The sequence below is a fragment of the Oncorhynchus keta genome, chromosome 10, assembly GCF_023373465.1.
Source record: "Oncorhynchus keta strain PuntledgeMale-10-30-2019 chromosome 10, Oket_V2, whole genome shotgun sequence".
In the NCBI taxonomy this organism is placed as follows: domain Eukaryota; kingdom Metazoa; phylum Chordata; class Actinopteri; order Salmoniformes; family Salmonidae; genus Oncorhynchus; species Oncorhynchus keta.
The window spans coordinates 63,816,147-63,833,580 of NC_068430.1; the positions used below are offsets into that span (position 1 = coordinate 63,816,147).

The 17,434-nt window shown below is 41.5% G+C and overlaps 1 protein-coding gene across 2 annotated transcripts in view; it reads right to left on the reverse strand.

Annotated features, from left to right (window-relative positions):
• The window catches only part of LOC118371476 (protein kinase C alpha type), a 234,586-nt gene that overhangs the window by 183,565 nt on the left and 33,587 nt on the right, over nt 1–17,434 (reverse strand). The window lies entirely within an intron of this gene.

The following is a 17,434-nucleotide window of genomic DNA, read 5'->3' on the forward strand; positions in this document are numbered from 1 at the left end:
CTGTTGTGCAGATGTTTTCCTTTAGCGTAGAATTCTTCAATTTCATTAGAAACAGACCTGTGCTGAGCCACTTTCCAATGCTAAACATGCAAACCGTACAGTTTGCGTGCTGATGTGAGCTAGCTACCCAGCTAGTCTGACAATGTAAGACAGGTTTACAGTTGAATTTCCCAAGGCATGTTCTAACACTTACAGAGTGCAGTTACACATGCATTTCAACTGTTCTGACCATACCTTGCCATGACCATACCTTGCCATGACCTTTTTCAACCTTGGGTGTATTCATTAGTGCACACCGAAGCAAACTGTAGCAAAATGTTTTGCAACGATAAGGAGAGTTTCTCATTGGACAAGTTTATATAATAATAATAATATATGCCATTTAGCAGACGCTTTTATCCAAAGCGACTTACAGTCATGTGGGTCCCTCCCTGCTTTGGCCCTTTTGCTTCCGTTTGTTTTCTAGTGAACACACCCTTGGTGTAACTATGGTTAGAGACATGTTCTGGCTAGTGAGGCCATGAGGGAATTGATAGGGTGAAGACTTAATGGGATTGAGCTAACGCGAGGCTAATCCATAAACTCTCTCCAGGCCAAGGAAAGCAGGGAGGACAGGACCTGACATCTCCATTTGCAGTTAATACAGATTTGTGGATAAAAAGCCAATTCAGTTTTTCAGAACATTTTGTTTGCAAAGTACTAAACTCCCATTAGAGCAACACATTTGATACAACCAGCAAAGAGTTGTTTGGTAGAACCATTAACCTTTTCACGTGTGAGTTCCAAATCTCTCTAACAGTCGCCCCAGCGTGAGTTTTTTATATTTTTATAAGCGTGATGTCAGAATGCACTCGCTGTTCCAAAATGTGATTGTTAGGCAACAGGACAGTTAAACTGTGCTGCCCTCAAACCAAGGCATGCTGCCTGCTAATTATCTATAGGCTGTTTCAACTTGCCAATTTCCAGTTATTTTCTAAAAAGTTAGATTTTCTAACAACAGTTTGAATTAAGGTGTGTTCCACCTCATTAATTCACATAAAAGTAGCCCATTTCACTGTTGGACAATTTATGTTTGAGGCTTTACTGAGCCGGACGAACTTCACGCTTCGACGAGAGCCCAATCACTTCCCCAATGTTTCCCCAGATCAAGTATGCAGACATTTGCGCATCTCCAGTCAAAACAGAAGCTGTACAACTTTTTCCCCCTGGCACATTTTCCAGCTTGTGCCCGCATTGCCTTCATTGTTATTTTCCTTACTAATAATAACTTTGGACATGCGTGTGTTCCTATCAAAGTAAGTGCCTTATTATGTTATCATTATAGTTTCTGTATGTCATGTTGTTGTTTCTACTGTAGCATACCGTATGCATGCATGGAGCATTATGTATTCACATTTTCAAGTACTGATTCTTGCAGAAATTGCAATGGACACATATGAACGTGTGTAAAATGTTGGAAGGTTGTACAGATAATGATGAGCTACTGCTAAGCTAAATGCCAGCTATGTGTTGCGCAATATTTATTGACATTATTGACATCATACAATGCATTCTGGTTGTCATGTAAACGTCTGTCAGACCAGATGCCGCATTCAAAACAACAGATGGAACTCCGAAAAATGCGAGGTCAAATCACGATGCCAGTGATCTTCAGGTCAGAAAGTCGGAGCTCAAGAAAGAGGCCCGAGCTCCCGAGTTGGATTTCCGAGTTGAATGACCGTTCATATAGATTATTTCCCAGCCGGAGCAAATGTTTTTCTGACTTCCAAGTTGTTTTCAACGCATTGAAGTAGGAAGTCGGAGATTTCCGAGGTCCTAGTTCTGAGTTCCCAGAAGTTAACGTGGCAATGGATGTTATCACAAAACGAGGTGACGGGATGCTTTACACGACTGACTTAGATTGCAACTATCATTACTCAGGGTTTCCAGCTTGTAAGGGTTTTATTTTTATTTAGCTGATAAACTTCGGTGTTTGCCCCACATTTATTGATAAATCCCCCATCATACTCATATTTCCTGTATCATATCCCCCCACGATACCTTCCCCCATAGTTTGTATGCCAAACCGTACAGACGTTTTCGTGAGAAGACCGATTTTTCTGGATGTCTCATGGTCTGAAACACCACTGTAGCTCAGCCACCTTCCATCGCAGATGCGGAAGCTCGACATAATCGCATGCACTGGATTGAGACGCATCCTATGCAAAAACAACTGACAGATTTTGATGGGGATTTTTTTATGTTACTTAGATTGACGCGTCAATAGACTTATTTGTCATATGCGCCAAATACAACAGGTGTAAACCTTACCGTGAAATGCTTACTTACAAGCCCTTAACCAACAATGCAGTTAAGAAAATATTTACTAAATAAATTGAAGTAAAAAAAAAAAAAAAAAAAAAAATAACAATGAGGTTATATACAGGGGGTACCGGTACCGAGTCAATGTGCGGGGGTACAGGTTAGTTGAGGTAATTTGTACATGTATGCATAGATAATAAACAGCGAGTAGCAGCAGTGTAAAATCATGGGGGGTGTCAATGCAAATAGTCCGGGTGGCCATTTGATTAATTGTTCAGCAGTCTTATGGTTTAGGAGCATTAAGGAGCCTTTTGGACCTAGACTTGGCGCTCCAGTCCCGCTGTCTTGACAATTTTTGGGCCTTCCTCTGTCACCGCTTATTAGATAGGTCCTGGATGCAGTAATGCATGCAGTTGCCAATGAATAAATAAAACCATGACTCATTATTTTGCAGACCCAGGGTTTAGACATTTCTTTACACTCTATAAATATTTTGCGAACTGACCTTTTAAAAAGGAACCGGTAATCAGATGGCATTTTCCTAGTGAATCACAAAATTGCACTTGTGCAGTGGAGGCCAGTGTCACAGCAAGCCTGGTTTCAGATATGTTGGTGCTCCTATGCAAAGATATTGGCTATACTGCACAAATATATGTGGGATCAGTCTATAATAATCAATGCCTATTCAATCTACAAACCCATCTAGCAGTTAGAAACGTCAGTGACCAGTCATGCATTTCACTCCTCATAGACGAAACCTGACCACACATCCCCTTCTGGCTCAATCTCGTCTATCAGCTGAGCCAGTGCTGCCAGTTGTTGTATTTGATTTTAATATTAGCCCTGAACTCCGCTACCCCAGTCATTAGCCTGGGGAGGGGGTGACAGAGAGAGGAGAGAGACGCTGGGGTTCAGCTGAGGGGTTAGGGAATGATATGTCCCTCCGATTAGCTGACCAGGCCTCTGGCTTGTCCAATTAGAGAGGAGGAGAGGGAGCAGTCGTGGCAGCCAGTTAATCTCCGAACCTCAGCTAAATGCCAGGGTGCTATTGGCTACACTGTCAGAGGTCAGAGGGCCGCCTTAGGTAGTTGCCAAGCCTCATTACTGGAGTGAGATGGATGGAGAGATATTGATGTAGGTATAAAGAAAGAAAGATGTTTTTTATTTATTTATTTTTTTAAAACTTTTTGGTCTATTGCCACATTCCAAAATTGCTTGACATACTACTTACAGACAGTCTGAATTATTTTATTATATATTTATTTAACCTTTAACTAGGCAAGTCAGTATTTATGTATTGAACATTGGCAATACATTTTACAATACAAAAAAAATAAAATCGCAATCTCCAAGTGGAGAGATATGTAGCAGTCAGGAGTCAAACAAGACCTCCGAGCAGCCCAGGGCTAAAAATAACTTTCAAGACTTCGAGCAATGGACAAAAGGAGATTTGAATGAATAGCCAGCAGTGCCTAGGAATTGTGCTAAGGAACCAAATCAAATGAATGAAATTAATTACATTTGTATGGCAATTATCCATTCTAAGAGCCCTTTCTTCCCTCAGAAGATGACTGACGAGTCTATAGGATTCCACTCATATCGTACAGATATTAGAATGTGGTACCTTGGGAATAGGAGTGCATCTGTGTTCAATACTAGTCATTCATAAAAGTTGAGCTTGTGAGGGAATGGGGTCAATGTGAAATAGGGGAAGAAAGAAATTGGATGAGAGGGAAATATGAAATATCCCTTGAGCCACCAGTACAGCAATTCTACTATACAGTATGAACTTTAATATCAGTGAGAAAATGTCCATGAAAGAAATACAACATGCCACTCTCAATCAATCAATAAAACAGACAGCCAGCAAATAAGTTGGCCCTAAATCATAACCCACACTGAGAAACCTAATGGCTGTATGATATCATTAGTGTGTCAAATCATATTATCACATGCCTTTCTATAGACAAAGTGTTTTGTATCTTGTCAAATCCAGACTAAACACTCCAGCTTTGATCTGCCATTAGTCTTCAGAAGCTAAGTGAACTCCATTCTCTCATTGGTCTGAAGCCTTTATTCAGAGAAGCTGGGTTTGTATGTAGCGGTAGCTCGTAGCCGTAGGTGCTTTGCCAGGGTACAGTACATTTCGTCAGGCTGCATCGCATTACAAGCCCTGGCCCCATGCACCACACATCAATCACACTGTGCTCTCTATTTCCTTCAATCGCCTGCCCGACGACAGAACAGTCAGATAAATGGGTGTCGTCCACTTCCGCGAATCCTAATATTTTATTGATTGTATCTAGACTGGAGAGTCTAGAGACCACGCCCAACTCCCTTCCGTTCCAACTCAGTCTCAGACAGTACCTGAGGGTCTGTGGGATATTGAACTGAGGATTCTGGGTACTGCAGTTTTAAGTAGGTAGAGAACAAGGAGCCTGTAGTGGCACTTTCTCTTCCCTCTCTCTCCCCTCCCTCTTGTCTCAGTCTCTCTATGAAGAGGTAGATGAATGGATGTGCAAGATGTGGATAGACAAAGCATGGTGGGGAGGTGTGGAGAAGGTGTGTGTGTTTGACCATTGGGAAGAAGTGTATGTGTTTGTGTGTCTGTAGCGTGCCCATGTGTGTGCAGCGTGCTTGTGAATGTGTCTAGGTGTATGTGACTGTCCACAGTGCCAGGGCTGTGTATTGACAAGGAGCACCGTGGTCTGTGCTATGTAATCACTCTGATTCTCCCAGTTACACCAATAGACCACGACAGTGGACATCTCTCACAACAGGCAGCCTAGCCTATCAGAGAGAGGAATGGGCGGGCAGATACTGTCGGACTGGCTGATCAACAAAACAAGACAAGCATCTTCTTCAAGACACCTGGATAGCATTTTCTATCTCTCTTGGTTGGTTGGTCATTTACTAGAAATCCATCTCTCTAATATCTCCAAATACTCAAAAAGCCCAGTTTCAGGTACATCAGGTAGTGTTAGAGTCTGTGGACTACCTTTACAGTCTCTCTCGCTTTCTCTAGAGGAGTAGTCTCCGGGGTCTTCAGGTCTGCATATGAAGTCGCCAACAAACAACATACACCCAGGAGATTGGGAAACCAGACAACACCCTCCTTCTTTACCCCTCTACAGCAGCACAAGACACATAGAAACACACACTACCAGAGCTGTGAGATGGAGCCTTCACTACTACACTAAGAGACCATACACACTGTTGTGTAATCACTTTAAATCTTTTTTTCACTTGACGTCGTCCCAAAGGACTTCACTTTAGGACTATAAATAAACTTGGGCGATTAATGGGTGTGGCTGGTGTATATTCACTATTTAAAGTTGTGTGTGTGTGTGTATACAGAATGGATAGCATTGCATGGGGTCAGAAACACAGCAGCACGCGCACACACACACACACACACACACATTTGTTTGTATACCAAAACTGGCCCTCTCACGCTCACAGATGCATGCACCAGGAAGAGGTCTTTTCCTGGATTAGGTTTGCCGAGAAACATGATCTTATTATGAACGGTTTTGTTTGTGTGTTTTCACGTGTGTGTGTGTGTGTGTTTTCGCATGTGTGTGTTTTGCATGTGTGTGTGTGTGTTAATAGATTTGTGTGTTTTCAAAAGCATTGTGTGTGTGTGTGTGTGTGTGTGTGTGTGTGTGTGTGTGTGTGTGTGTGTGTGTGTGTGTGCAAGCGTGAAAGTTAATAGATTTGGTTACAATGGTCAATTTTACAACAAAAGCATTCCAAAGTCTCCATGTTTTCACACGAGTCCCGAGGGCAAAGCACACTTAGACAATATCAATATAAAGTAAACAAAGTTATGAAGTCAATTATGGCTATCAATCATAATCAATTAGATATCCAAATGTAGTACAAGCCAGGGTTACATTCTGTAATAAATGAACAATCACTGGGGGTGCATCCCAAATGGCACCATATTCCCTATATATATATATATATATATATATATATATATATATATATATATATATATATATAGTGCACTACCCCATAGGGCTCTGGTCAAAGATAGGGCACTATATACGGAATAGGGTGCCATTTGGGACGGGTTAGGGTTACTCTAAACCAAATTCTTTGTCCAGACAGAACTTTCTTCCTCTTCCTTTGGAGAAGTGGAGCTTGGGACCGACCCAACACTACATCGGTCTCTAATTGAGATATATGTACAACAAACGGCTTCCTGGAATACATTTGTGCATGAAGTGCGTTTACAGAACACAATAGGCTTTTAGGGAGAGAATCAGGGGCAAATATGTGGCTTTACTTCCTTCTAGACTAGGTTCCGCATACGGAAAGTGTCTCAGAGTAGGATCATATTGAATACTCCGAGTGCATATTCACGTCAGAAGGAGTTCTCCTCGACCATCCCCACGAATTGAGAAAAACAAACATCCTTTGCAATTGACCCCCATTGTAAGAGAGACAATTTAGTCGTCAATATTTTGTTATAACAAAACATGCCAAAAAGCTGCTGTGTTCTTAAATGTACATGTAACCCTGTAATAAAAATCCCGACCTACAGTTCACAACGATACTACGTAGGAAATAGTGCCTGCGAGAGGAGCCCTGTGGCTTCAGGCTAATCGCCGTGGAAGAGTGTGGAAAAGACATTTAACTTCTTTAGTATAGTCCGTTAGTAACTCCAGTACTGTAAAGTTGGTTTGTGTTGTTGGTCTTGGCTAGCTATCACTCACTCAAGTGGTTGCTAGCACCTTCATGAAAAGGGATATGAGGGAAGCCCTACAATATGAAATGTTTCTAGCTCGTGGGAACACTTGGGAGCGGGCAATGTTGAAAAGTAATCTGTAGACATGTTTTACTTTTCTTAAATGTAGTTTTGTAATTGACCAAAACAGACAAGAAAATTGTGTTTGACAAAGGTTATGTTTTTGCTGTGAGCCAATGATGCTTTATAAATACCTAGGTGTCTGGCTAGACTGTAAACTCTCCTTCCAGACTCATATTAAACATCTCCAATCCAAAATCAAATCTAGAATCGGCTTTCTATTTCGCAACAAAGCCTCCTCCACCAAACGTACCCTTGTAAAACTGACTATCCAACCAATCCTCGACTTCGATGTCATCTGCAAAATAGCTTCCAATACTCTACTCAGTAAACTGGATGCAGTCCATCACAGTGCCATCTGTTTTGTTTCCAAATCACCTTATACCACCCACCACTAAGACCTGTATGCTCTAGTCGGCTGGTCCTCGCTACATATCCGTCGCCCGACCCACTGGCTCCAGGTCATCTATAAGTCTATGCTAGGTAAAGCTCCGCCTTATCTCACTGGTCACGATAACAACACCCACCCGTAGCACACGTTCCAGCAGGTATATCTCACTGATCATCAGCAAAGCCAACACCTCATTTGACCGCCTTCCCTTCCAGTTCTCTGCTGCCAGTGACTGGAATGAATTGCAAATTTTTTTTTTTGCTGAAGTTGGAGACTTATTCCCCTCACCAACTTCAAACATCAACTATTCGAGCAGCTAACTGATCGCTGCAGCTGTACATGGTCCATCTGTATGGACCCACCCAATCTACCTACCTCATCCCCATACTGTTTTTATTTTATTTACTTTTCTGCTCTTTTACACCAGTATCTCTACTTGCACATCATCATCTGCTCATTTATCATTTCAGTGTTAATCTGCTAAATTGTAATCATTCGGTCCCATGGCCTATTTATTGCCTACCTCCTCATGCCTTTTGCACACAATGTATATAGACTTTCTTTTTTTCTACTGTCATTGACTTGTTTGTGTTATTGGCTTGTTTATTGTTTACTCAATGTGTAACTCTGTTGTTATCGGTGTCACACTGCTTTGCTTTATCTTGGCCAGGTCGCAGTTGCAAATGAGAACTTGTTCTCAACTAGCCTACCTGGTTAAATAAAGGTGAAATAAAATATAAATAGAAAAATATCCATTCAGGGCCTGTACATCAGGGAGCTGGCAAGGAACAGGACAATTACTCTGTGTAGTGGATGTCACGGGAATATGTGGGTGTAGGAGTTAGAGGACATGGTGTGGTTTGATGCTACATGGACAGTTTACTGGTATTTTCTTGGTGCTTATCAAAGTTTATTTGTCATATGCACAGGATACACCTGGTGTGCACAATAGAATGACATGCTTGCAAGCAGTTTCACCTCTCAACATAGAAACAAAATAATTAGTAAGTAAAAATGACCAAATCAAATGTTATTTATCATATGCGCCGAATACAACAGGTATAGGTAGACCTTACAGTGAAATGCTTACATACAAGCCCTTAAACAATGCAGTTATTTAAAAAAAAATAAAAGTCCAAAATAATACAAATTACAAATAATTAAAGAGTAGCAGTAAAATAACAATAGCGAGGCTATACAGGGGGTACCGGCACAGAGTCGATGTGCGGGGGGCACTGGTTAGTCAAGGTAATATGTACATGTAGGTAGAGTTAATGTGACTATGCATAGATAATAAACAGAGAATAGCAGCAACGTAAAAGATGGGAGGGGCAATGCAAATAGTCTGGGTAGCCATTTGATTAGCTGTTCAGGAGTCTTATGGCTTGGGGGTAGAAGCTGTTGAGAAGCCTTTTGAACCTCGACTTAGCGCTCTGGTACCGCTTGCCGTGCGGTAGCAAAGAGAACAGTCTATGAGTAGGGTGGCTGGAGTCAGAATATTTTTTTGTGCCTTCCTCTGACACCGCCTGGTATAGAGGTCCTGGATGGCAGTGATGTACTGGGCTGTACATACTACCCTCTACCCTCAGAGACTTATATTTTGGTAGTTTTAATGGTTAGTGGACAAGGTGTTTGGTTTCTAAGGGATGGGTGGACAGTAAGACAGACGAGAGCACCTTGTGAGGAATGGACATTCATATTGTATTTCATTATGTGATTATTTATTTATATAGGCGAATGAATAAGGCCACGTAACACCTGTTGACGTTATGAGGACTTAGTATAATGCAGGGGGTTAGTAGTAGGAAGACATTATCTGGTATGGAGCTGAGTGATTCAGTAGCATGTCTCCTGCTGCGCTGGTTTGCAGTGTCTCAGGGCGTGACTTCTCCTGCTGTTAATACCCAGCCAGTAGCAAGGCCATATGGCTCCACGGGCCAGAGCAGAGGAGCTAGAGGACCAGGGACTGAGGCTCGGGCTATAGGCTGAGGCTGGGGCCAGTGGCTTGGCCTGGGGTGTAGAGTTGGGGATGAGAAGGGGGTGATTAGAAGGACAAAGAGAAGAAGGATAAAGAGCACACCTACAGGAGGGAGGGAGGGCTCAGTTTGCAGCGAAGGAACACAAGATTGACTTTCAAATAGATTTTTGAGGCGTGAAATCACAGATGAACAACTACTTTGTGTTGGTGTTCTGTGCTCAGAGACATTTTCTTCCTTTATGTCTTCCTGTTTTAACGGAACCAGTGGACCAGATAAGAATCCACTTACTGCTGCCCCTATTAACCATACAGCTAGACAGAACATTACAGCCTGCGTCTCTGTGTGTCTGTGTGTGCGCGCGAGAGAGTAGGGAGATAAAGATCTGCCAGAGTTTGCATCCTAAACCCGAATCGCCTTGTCTTGAACAGCACGATCCATGCTTTTAAGATGATGTATTGAAGACATTTCCCCTGAGTACTGATGGAAAGGACACTAGAGTATGTGGACATGGCTTAGTCACAAAAGCAACAAGTCAACATTGGCGCAGTGCGTGTACAGTAAGTGAGCCTGGCTAGGATCCAAGCTGTTCACAACCACAGTTACTACCATTACACCATTCACCTGGCTCTGCTCTGGAACATCATGAGCAGCAGCCACAGCAGTAGGAGCCTCTTCCCCAGCCCTATGGGACCTGGTCAAAAGTATTGCACACTTTATAGGGAATAGGGTGCCATTTGGGACAGATCCTGGGTTTACCCACTGGTGCTTGTTGCGTGACTGCCTTGGCACACCCTCACAGTTCTAAACACTTGACCGCCCCAGTATAACTGAACTCTCGCGAGGAGAACTCACAAGTATGTCAACAAATACCACACTGAAGCAGCATGCTGGAGACGAGGCCTAACAGTTGTGCCGTGGTTTGACACATTCGATTGCGAAAAACGAAGCCATTAAAAATGAACGGAAAGTAGATAGGAGGAATCGGCAGCGGTAAGGAGTCAGAAAAGCAACCACATCCTTTGTACAACTGCCTAAAACGACATTGCCAGGAGAGAAAAAAATAGTTCCTTGTCTTCCTCATGCAAAGCATATAAACTATTCTGGCTCAATGAAACAACAGCCCGTGGCAAATACTTGATACTTCACATATTCCTTCTGCTCTAACAAACAGATGCTGTGTAACTTCTTGGCCTCCAATCATTTCTTTTTTATTTTTGTATTGTTTTGAAAATGTATTTTTTTCTGTGTTATCCAGGTCCATAGAGTAGTGCCTAATACTGTACACGGTTTCTAATGAGCACAGGTGTTGTTGAAATTATCGTGTCTCATAAATTACGTGAAGTGTCACTGAAGTGTTGTGGTTGCGGGTTCACTTGGCACATCTAAACCCTTGTCTTTTGGGGTGTTGCTCTAGGCCACCAAGTGCCAGCAGTCAGTATCTAAATAATGTGTGATAGTGTATGTGATGTAAACAGAGAGGTCTACTTTCTTGGGGACCTGAATATTGACTGGTTTTCATCAAGCTGTCCGCTCAAGAGGAAGCTTCATACTGCAACCGGTGCCTGTGATCTGGTTCAGGTTATTAATCAACCTAGCAGGGTGTTTACAAACACTACAGGAACAAGATCATCCACATGTATCGATCATATTTTTACTAATGCAGTAGAACTTTGTTCTAAAGCTGTATTCGTACCCATTGGATGCAGTGATCACAGTATAGTGGCTAAATCCAGGAAAGCCAAAGTTCCAACAACTGGGCCTAAAATAGTATATAAGAAATCATACAAAAGATTTTTCTGTGACTCTTATGTGGATGATGTTAAAAATATTTGTTGGTCTGATGTGATTAATGAGGAGCATCCAGACGCTGCACTTGATGAATTTATGAAATTGCTTCTTCCAATTATTGATAAACGTGCACATGTTAAAAAAACTGACTGCTAGAACTTTTAAGGCTCCATAGATTGATGAGGAATTGAAAAATGGTATGGTTGAAAGAGATGGGGCAAAAGGAGTGGCTAATAAATCTGGCTGCACGTCTGACTAGCTGACTTACTGCAAATTGAGAAATTATGTGACTAAACTCAATAAAAATAGACTGTATTATGAAGCCAAGATCAATGAGATGAAGTATGATAAAAAAACAAAAAAACATTTCAGTACTTTAAATGAAATAATGGGCAGAAAGACATATTCAACTCCATCTTTCATCCAATCAGATGGCTTATTCATCACAAAACCATTTGGTGTTGCCAATTATTTTAATTAATCATTTAAATTGGCAAAGTGGGCAAACTTAGGCAGGAAATGCCAACAATGAACAGTGAGCAATTGTATACATGCATAAAAAAAACTAATAATGAAAGAAAAGCATTTGCAAGTTAGAATTTTGTAAAGTTAGTGTGGGAGAGGTGGAAAAAATATTGTTATCGATCAATAATGACAAACCTCCTGGCATTGACATTTTAGATGGAAAGCTACTGAGGCTGGTAGCTGACTCTATAGCCACTCCTATCTGTCATGTTTTTAATCTGAGTCTAGAGGAAAGTCTTTGTCTGGAGGGAAGCCAAAGTAATTTTGTTACCCAAGAGTGGTAACAGCAGACCTACCAGTTTGCTGCCATCTCTTAGCAAACTGTTTTTGGTCAAATTGTGTTTGACCAAATATAATGCTATTTCTCTGTAAACAAATTAACAATACTTAAAGTATGCTTATAGAGAAGGGCACTCAATATGTACTGCACTGACACAAATGACTGGTGATTGGTTGAAAGAAATTGATCATAAGATGATTGTGGGAGCTGTACTGTTAGATTTCAGTGCAGCCTTTGATATTTTTGACCATAACCTGTTGTTGAAAATAAAGTGTGTGTTATGGCTTTGCAACCTCAGCTCTGAATCCACGATATGACAATCTAATAGAACTGAAAGGGTCTTCCTGAGTGGAATGCTTCTCTAATGTCAAACATGTAACGTGTAGTAAACAGGGCAGCTCTCTAGGCACTCTACTCTTTTTACCAATGACCTGCCACTGGCATTAAGGCATGTGTGTCCATGTATGCTAACGATTCCACCATATACACATCAGCAACCACAGCTAATGAAGTTACTGAAACCCTTTACAAAGAGTTGCAGTCTGTTTTGGAATAGGTGGCCAGTAATAAACTGGTCCTGAACATCAAGAGCATTGTATTTGGTACAAATCATTCCTTAAGTTCCAGACCTTAACTGAATCTGGTAATGAATGGTGTGGCTGTTGAACAAAGTTGAGGAGACTAAATTACTTGCCGTTACTTTATATTGTAAACTGTCATGGTCAAGACATATAGATTCAATGCTTGTAAAGATGGGGAGAGGTCTGGCTGTAATAAAGAGATGCTCTTCTTTTTTGACACCACACTCCAAAAAGCAAGTTATTTTTTGTCTAATCTTGATTATTGTTCAGTCGTGTGGTCCTGCAAGGAAAGACCTAGTTAGCTGCAGCTGGCCCAGAACAGAGCGGCACATTTTGCTCTTATTTGTAATCTGAAGGCTGATATAAATACTATGCATGCCAGTCTCTCTTGGCTAAGAGTTGAGGAGAGACGGACTGCATCACTTCTTTTTATAAGAAACATTAATGTGTTGAAATTCCCTAATTGTTTTCATAGTCAACTTACACACAGCTCTGACACACACACTTATCCCACCAGACAACTTCCTCCCATCTCATATTGCTCAAATAAACAGCAAACCTGGTTTCAAAAAACAGATAAAGCAACACCTCACGGCACAACACCTCTCCTCTATTTGACCAAGATAGTTTGTGTATTCATTCATATGTAGGCTGTGTGCCTTTTAAAAAAAGTATGTAGTTCGGTCCTTGAGCTGTTCTTGTCTAGTGATGTTCTGTATTATATCAATCTGTACTATGTTTCATGTTTTTTGTGGACCCCAGGAAGAGTAGCTGCTGCTTTTGCAACAGCTAATGGAGATCCTAATAAAATACCAAATCATACAAATAGTGTTCTCAGGTTCCTTAGAGTAATAAAGCTATGGTTTCCACTGAGCAGGTGCTGTGTAAATGATCCCCTCCCATAACAAAATAGTATTACTGCACATGGTTTACAATGATCAGGTGTTGTGTAACCTACCACACCACATAACAAATAGTGTATTTTCCTGTGCCATCCAGCGCCTTGGTGTGATATAGCTACGGTTTCCAATGAGCAGGTGTCGGGTAACTTCTAACCCCACAATATAAATGATGTTTCTTCCTGTGTTATCAGGCTCATTGGAGTAACATACCATTCCCCAACAACAGGCCATAACTGGGTCGTCATAACTGGGCCATTCTGGGGAGGTGTCAGACCTGAGTGGTTGATGGATGAGCCACAGCTCTCAGCCCATCAGGCTCGTATACTCTGGGCTGCTTTGTTTTCACTGTGTCATCCAGTGTCTCTGAGGCAGCGACAAACACACTGTCCCCAGTCATAACTTATGACTGACTGCCTGTCACTAAGGCCAACAGCCAATAACAGAGTAGAAGGACATTTCCAATGGAGGGAAAACAAGGAGACCGATTGTAATGTCAGAAAAGGGCTGTGTCATTGCAGTGGGATTCGGCCGTAAGAAAAAAAGAGGTGCATATGCGATGCATCAGTCATTGGGTGACACTAAAAACGACTTATGTGAGACAGGAGACCTCATACAAATGAGAAAAAGAGGGATTGGATCAGCCATCTTTGTGCAATGCTAACTTAAGCTTAGTTGTCTGGGTATTAAGCAGCCTTGAAATGGGAAATAACTTGTGTACTGGCATAAAACGTGTAGTCTGTATTTTGAATACATATGAAAGTGTATGTTGTGTTGTTCACATCGTCACCCAAGACGCCCTGGGATATTTGAGCACTCTTAGACTTGAACATGCCAACGTCAACAGGAAAGCAATTTCTGAATTTATAGAGAGGACCGCATTGAGATAGATTTATGCATTTATTATCCCAGCTCCTAAACACAAAATGACAACTCTGCAATTACACATCCCATTCTTAGAGCCATTAGAATGATTGAGGGGTACTCAGCCTGCGAGCAGTAGACCCAATGACGTGTGTCTGTCAATTAATATCAACAGCAGGAGAACTCTTATCCTGGGAAAGATGTTGTGAGCCCCCACTGTTCAACATAACACACACACACACACACACACACACACACACACACACACACACACACACACGTCACTATTAAACCAGCAGGCATGACATGTCACAGCTAACACAGTGGAGAGCGTGTGGCAAGAGTGTTTGTGTGGGAGAGGGACGCAAAACAATCTAAAATTAGCATGCTCTAAGAAAGTGACAGATGATTTCATGGCTGTCACCTCGCCCCGCCGCAGAAACCAGGTCGCCTGGCGAAATGCAGCACAGCCAAAACCCTGCTACCGACTTCTGTCTGAAAAATGCCCCTACTCTCAACACCAAATAGTGGCCTACGGACAGACTCATTCCACAGCCTGTTGTTTGAATCACACATTTCTCCATTGACAAATTTCCAGACCTCCCGAAGAGAAGCCAGTGATTTTACCTATATGTGACCCACTTTCTGGATTCTGTCCTATGTAGCAAAATTAGAAATGGTGTTTTAAACATTGGATAAAAGTAGCGACACGGAGCTAGAAAATTGTATTTCATACACTGCAGTTGAGGAACAATGGGAAAGTAATTCTTTGAAAGTTGATAAACTTGTAAATGGCCCGTAAATGTTTTGGTATGCCTACTAGAGACCTCTTCTTTGTCTACACCCATTCAGGATAGTTCACACTGTTTTAAACCTTAGTCCCAGCCATCTCTTTAAAGATTCACAGTGTAGTAAACAACCAAAGCTTTCAAGACTAAAAATGGTGAAAGTAGTAGCAAAAATAAACCATCTAGTCCTTGGCCTACATCCTAATCTGACCTTGGTGCACACACAATATAAAATAAAAATGTATTTGTCACATGCACAGGATGCAGAAGATGTAAACAGTACAGTGAAATGGGAACTTGCATAGTGGAGTCTTTTGATTAGACATGTAGCTAGCTAGCTAAACAATGAACCATAATCCCAACTCTAATGCCGCGTTCAAAAAATATATATACATTTTAAAAAATGACTGGGAAAAAATAGATTTGAACGGTTATCCAACTCGGGAACACAAGCCTCTTTCTAGAGCTCCTACACAGACCATACACGTAACGTTAGCTAGCGAGGCAGACAGCTAATGTTAGCTAGCTAGCTAGTAAACAATAAGCTTGAACTTGCAATGAAACCGACTGACAAAATTAGAAAGGTATAATATCTGAAAATGTAGCTAGACTTACCCGTATACACGGTGGAAAGCTTCTCCCTCTGTCATGAATGCCATGGTTTCCCTTAGTTTGAAGGTATAATCCGGAGACAGGTGTTTTATACAACAGCATTCTTTCGGTGTCCTCTTTTTGGACTCTCTCTGCATTTGGCAAGAATCTCTCTGCTTCCAAAAGCATTCCACTGATTTCAAAACTCTGCCAACGACAACTTCTTCCCCACCATTGTCATCAGAAGACTCTACAACGTCTGGTTCAATTATAATTTCTTTACCTAAGGGATTTCCTCATTGGCTTATTCATTTTCGGACTCAGAGAGTCAGCATGGCACGATCATCCTCCAGAAAGTAGTTAATCACAACATTTTCCCACTGAGCTTTGTTGATAGCACTATTAACTTCAGGGCAGCAATGTTGAGAGCAGTAGCAAAACTTTTTCAGTTCTTCATATCTTTCAAAAAAGCTCAGGTCGACAGGTTTATCAACTCATATTTAGCAGGTCATGTTACAGACAGAGCATGTTACAGACAGAAGCATGTTACAGACAGAAGCATGTTACAGACAGAAGTATGCTAAATGGCAGACCAATCTGAACACGTCTCCGCATTCCCGGCCTTCCATTATCTTCCATTAGCAGGAAGGTTCCTGTATTTTTCCATGGCTTAACCAACTAGGCTCGTTATTTAACAATTGTATTCGTATTTACAAATGGCATACACGTTTCTTATTAAAGACACATGCAAGTTCATGTTCCAGAAGGCATTTCTGCCCAAAAACGTATTTTGATAAAAATTCTAAAGAAATGTTAAAATGCCTCTCCTGTGAAGTAGAGACGTGCAACATATGCCTACTATAGTTCCTTGAAACGAGTCACATTTTTGGAAGACTCAGCATGATGGATAACATTCATGGATGACGTTTGTAGTCTTTATGAACTAATGCAGCAATTGAACCCTGCTGGTTTCTGTGCTCCATAAAACTACATAAAACATAATCGAATAATTATGCTATACTGTATCTACTTTTCCAGTATACCCTGACCATATCTCTAGTATTCCTTTTGTCCTTGAACAAATACCTCAGAGAATGTGGTCAACTATGAGTAATAAAGATAATCTTTAGACAAACACTCCCCCCCCCCAAAAAAAACTATATCAGCCAGTGCACGTCTCTCCTCTATGACGTCGTGACCCCATCACAACAACATATCATCTGAGGATCCTTATTACCCGTCAACACCCAGTTCAACCATCGCCATAAAACACCCACAATCCACTGGGCACCTCTGGGTTAGGCACATCACTATGAATGTTGTGGCTTCCTGTTTCATGTCTGTGGTTCTGTGGTTCCTCGAGGTCTATTGCAATGGCTATTGCTTCATCGGCACAGAGGCAGTTTATTATCAAAGCCCTAAGAGCAGCAGCGAGAAGTTACAATACCAGCCATTATAGATACACAATTATTAGAATGGACAGTCCCATTGAAGTCAATGTTCCTTGATGACAACTGACATTACAAAACAATACCTGCCTTTCTACTCATTCTATTTCTATGACCGCCAAGGACACGCTTTTACTGTTCTATTGCCCCCCTCTGGCTAACAGTCCTGGCCGTCAGTGCCAG